Below are 5,442 nucleotides of genomic sequence, written 5' to 3'. Positions count from 1 at the left end.
TTTAGTTACATAGCCAGATAGTTGGTTTTAGTCAAAATAGAGCTTAAAACTACTTTGTAATAATTACATTATAATATTAAATATATTATAGGTTTAGTGTCTATTGAATGTGCTTATTATATATACATAAAATTATTTGCTATAAAATGTATATAAACATATAATTTTAAGCATTAATAAATATTTACATAAAAACATTTCGAAATTTACTTATTTTATCCAAGCTGGCATGGATTTTTTTCCCCGTTCGTTTTATAGGCTAAGTGAAATCAGCAATTATTTTGCTGATGTGAAGTTTTAAAGTATTGATTATTTGTTTTAGACTTCGCAGTTACAACGAATTTTTTTTTTTTAAATTATGTAGTCGTGGTTGCATATGTCGTTTACCTGTGAAGTGTGCACGTTAGTTAATTATTTAGTGCTCCTAAAATCTCCTATAATCTTTTAATTAGGCCTATTATAAATGAAAATTGTCCTAAGATTTGCAAGGATTCTTCCAAAATTTTGATCACACTCCTTAGAATATGTGGACTTAATTTTTTTTTTTTTGTTCAATAGATCTAGAGTGACTAGGAAATACTTGTGATACTCCTATATAACACGGTACCCCCCCCCCATCACCCCATCAACCAGCTAGGCCTATCCACCAGCAGAGTCCGCACGCCAAGCATAAATCAGCATTCTAAACTGCAGTAACGCATTCTAAAAAGTCCCCCTATCAGACCCTTCGTTCTATAGGGTATATGATGATCAGGTCATCTGTTACTAAAAGTCAAAGTGTCATGTGGCCAGCACAACGACCAACCGCCTTTACTTTCCCTAACTAATGTTAGGTATCCATTAGAGTTGGGTGGACTCATGGGCGTCCTAAAAATCAAAATCCATTCTTCAATGAGATTAGAACCCAAGATCCCTCGGTTCGGAAGCCAAGCGCTTTAAACTCAGCCACCACGCCGCACAGAAATGCATTATACTCGCGCACAATTCGCCATAGAAACGGGGGGAAAGGATCGATATTCATAATGTAGCCTACATTCAAAGCACATGAATGTTTTTGTGATTGGCTTTATATTATATCCTCCTCCTCGTAAAATTATTTTCGTGCCTTGTAATAAGGTTGTAGGGGACCTGTTTTTTTTTAACGCAAAAGACATCAACGGAAGTGCGCGCCTAACAGTAGGAGAGACGCCATTGTTTTTAATCAATTTTATAAGATAAGATAATATAATTTTATTGATCCAATCTAATGGAAATTTAGTTTGACTACAATTGACAAGCTCAGCGAAACTACTGTACAAAAACAATATTGATTAAAAATTCGAACAACATTCACACACGAAACACATACACATTCACAACCAGCGCTTTATGAATTTGACTTCTATAGAAATTCTATTTAGGCTACTAAAACTAAAAACAATTATTACTTGCTCTCGGTATGGCGCAACAATGATTTTATTAAGACTTTTAACCAGTTCTTATTCAGTTCTTATTCAGTGAACAAAATTGCCATATTAGTGAGCTGTAAATTAACGTTGATCGCGCAAATAGTTTTGGGTCAACTTTATCGCGGGAACATTTAGCTGTCGCTGTTGCCACATTTACTGCGATTGTCAGAATATCAGAAAGATGACGATATTCGAGAGCAGTGATGCCCAAAATACGGCCCAAGGGCCAGATTTGGCCCGCGATGTGGTTTCATCCGGCCCGGCGAAACAACAATCTGATTCTGAATATAGAGCCTACCAGGAAAGTGAACAGATCTTTACTTTTTTGATGAACACGACAATAAGCCAACATATTTGTTTTGTAAAGTCTGGATGCTTTAAATAAGAACAACATATAAACAGCATTATAAAACAAATATGACGGCATTCTTGGTTTGAGCCGCAATTGTCAAACTACGACTAGAGATTGGGGATCGATGGGAATATTAACCAAACAGAGACAAGAAAATGAGTCGTTGGTAAAGCTTTCTATAATGTTGCTCACATTTTAAGTAGAGAACTGAAGCCAGTTTCCGTCGCGTAAAAAAAAAAAGATAAACTTCCAATATCCCATAAATTAATGTAGCCTAAATATTAGATACACAAGTTTCTAATCTAATTGTTTCAAGTGAATCTCATTTCGTTTTTGTACATTTTCGGTCATGTGGCCCGCGACACGAGTGTCGGAAATTAAAATGGCTCGCAGGTCGAATTTGGTTGGGCATCGTAACATACGCCGCTATTTTGCAAGGCCGGCCTTTGGGCACTGCAACCTATGCATCCGCAGTGTGCCTTGCACTTTCATAGGACCCGCGCTAGTTCTAGGTGTATAAATTATTGAATTATACCATTCTATAACTTATAACAGATTTCCCGCGGCCTCCTGATTTACCAGGAGCTCCTGGAAATCTCATGAAACTGCAAAATATAGGCTACGAAAAAGTCCTGGAATCTCCGGAAATTATTACAAATCTTTTGAAAACGTATAAATCTCCTGAAATATATAAACAAAAATTGTCATTTTTGAAGTGTCATTCAATATGGAAAACGCCAATCTAACGCGCGATAAAAAAAAAATACCCGTGATCTACCTATGTAGGAAACAGAATTCTTATCATTTACTGTATGACTTCGCTACACGCAAGGCTCATAAAGTAATTCTGTACGTAGTAAAGAAGGAATAAAATGCAAAGACGAATTTATTTTCTAATACAAACTCTTAATTGTCACTTATTATCCGTATTCTTACCCAAACGTGGCCCCGCGAAATCCGTTTCGCATAGGGCCCCACAATGGTTAAGTTCGGCCCTGCTATTTAGTGACGGGTGAATACAGAGCAGATTACTTGTTCTTCCCTCCCCCTCTTTTTTTTCGCCGCTAAAGTTACGTGGGCTAACTGTAGACCGACTTGCAGAAATAAAACAGTGATCTTTCCTTTAGGCTACTTCTTGGTGTCAGGAATGGTTGAGCCAAGAAGAGTTATATATATATATATAGTCCAACCACGGCGTAGCATACGCCGCTTTTTTGCAGGTCCGGTTATAGGGCACCGTAACCTATGCGACCGCAGTGGGTCCCGCACTGCCTTACGCTAATCCTAGGTGTAAATTATTAAATTTAAACCATTTTATAACTTATAACAGATTTTCCGCTGCGTCCTGATTTATCAAGAGCTTCTGGAAATCTCATGAAATTACAAAATATGCGAAAAAGTCGTGGAAATGTCCGGAAATTAGTATAATCTTTTGAAAACTCACACAAATCTTCTGAAATATATAGACAAAAATTGTCATTTTGGGGTGTCATTCAATATGGAAAACGCAAACCAACGCGCGATAAAAATTGTGGAATCTAGTGAAAGAAAGAAGAAGTAATGAAGAATTACTTGAGGTCAACAATTCTCAAAGATAGATTGAAACATTTGGTAAGACTAAGACTAAGACTGCTTTATTGATCCTCACGGAAATTTGTTGTGATTACAAGGACTCTTTTCTCATATAAAGACAACACAACAGAAAAATACACATAAATACAACAGACAACATAAAGAGTTCATTCAGCGACTACACACAGGTATCTTGGTGCATTTCATGTTCCCTGATCAATGAGTGGCGGTTATTCCGTATGTTAGCAGATTTTGTATAGTCGCGCCGTAATTCATGCTATTGAGCGTGATCTATGTAGGAAACAGATTTCTTATGATATACTGTATGACTTCGATACACGCAAGGCTCGTGTAGTAATTCTGTGCGTAGTAAAGAATGAATAAAATGCAAAGACGAATTTATTGTCTAATACAAACTCTTAATTTTCATTTATTATCCGTATATATATATCCCTACCCAAACTAGGCACAGCGAAACCCGTTTCGCGTTGGATTAATGATAAGTAATCACAAATATATGTGTAGATAATAAATCATAAGTTCAGTCCAAGTTGTCCAAGTCGTAGAGCGACTATAGTTTATCTCGAACACTTTTTCATGTGGCTGTGGGACCTTATTTTGGAGAGACACTCCCGTAAACTGGAGTGTCCTCTCCAGTTTTGGGGTTAGGGCTTTGAATAAGCAAGATGGAAGTCTGGGCATTGTTTATGGTCGGAAAAATGCCGCCCTCACAGCAGTTCCTTCCTCTCCACGCAGCTGATGTGACCAAAGGAACGGAATATCTGATACAGTTTGGGATCAGCAGCGCGCAGGCTCTGCCAGGCTGTAGCACAGAGTGCCACAATCTGCCTAAGAGTCACCAGCTCCTGATTTTTCCTCAGGGTTGTCTCCCGAAGCCTTTCCCGAGTTTGGGTATAGCCGCAAGGCAGCGGAGGTCCAAGTAATAACTTTATTAGTGTTAATAAAGAAAGCACCTTATATTATGTTTCTTGATATAACATTGACGTCAACAACATCCCAGTTTCATAAATCATGACAAAGATTCATGTCTGTAACAGTACTGTTCAAACTGTCTATACACCTCATTTCTTGATAGTAGCATACAAGAACTGTCATTACATTCTGACCAAGACTAATAAAAACAATTTCCAGGGTATCACTTGAACCTTGAACCCACAGTGTCGATATGTAACACCAACACTGAAACCCTATAGACATAAATAACAGAGATTCTAACGTCTGATCTACAACTAGAAATACGAACGAATCCGTATAAAAATATCTTAACAATATGAAATAAAACTCATCCTAAACAGGAGTCAAATAGTCCTATCCGATCGAGGCTATTCGCTAAGGCTGTCCGGTGACGTATTCATTTTCATATGATACCATTTAATACCATTGTATTAAATTTATCATTTATTTTTAAATCATCATATACATCGTTTATTAATTTAAATAAGTCTACAACTGAGTGTGTATAGTGTGTCTGTTAAACTGAACCTTCGGAATGGTGTAATTGACAGGCAAAAAGAATGCATAATCAATTTTAACACACACGCACACATTGCAATTAAAATTACACTTTACTACCTAGATATTTAAATATCTAATCTCTCTCTCTCTCTCTCTCTCTCTATATATATATATATATATATATATATATATATATATATATATATATATATATATATATATATATATATATATATATATATATATATATATATATATATATATAGGCCCCTATATATATAATGCTCTTCATGGCTCAAGAGTTTGGACAAGAAGTAAAGGAAATATCACTCTTATTTCTGCAAGTCGGACGGACTAGATCGAGTTACCCTACGAAAAAAAAAAGAGGGGGGGGGGGGGAACAAGTATATTCACCCGTCACAAAATAGCAGGACCGGACTCAACCGTTGTGACCAAGAAGTCATGGAAAGATCACTCTTTTTTTTTATAGGTTGCAGTGGCCTAAAGCTGGCCCTGCAAAATAGCGGCGTATGCTTCTCCGCCGGTCGACTAGTAATAAATAATCAAAGTCCTGACAACTCACAAACGGTGAGT

The sequence above is a fragment of the Biomphalaria glabrata genome, chromosome 9 (genome assembly GCF_947242115.1).
Source record: "Biomphalaria glabrata chromosome 9, xgBioGlab47.1, whole genome shotgun sequence".
Classification (NCBI taxonomy): Eukaryota; Metazoa; Mollusca; class Gastropoda; family Planorbidae; genus Biomphalaria; species Biomphalaria glabrata.
The sequence above is the reverse complement of the archived record's forward strand: the minus strand, read 5'-3'. Positions refer to the sequence as shown.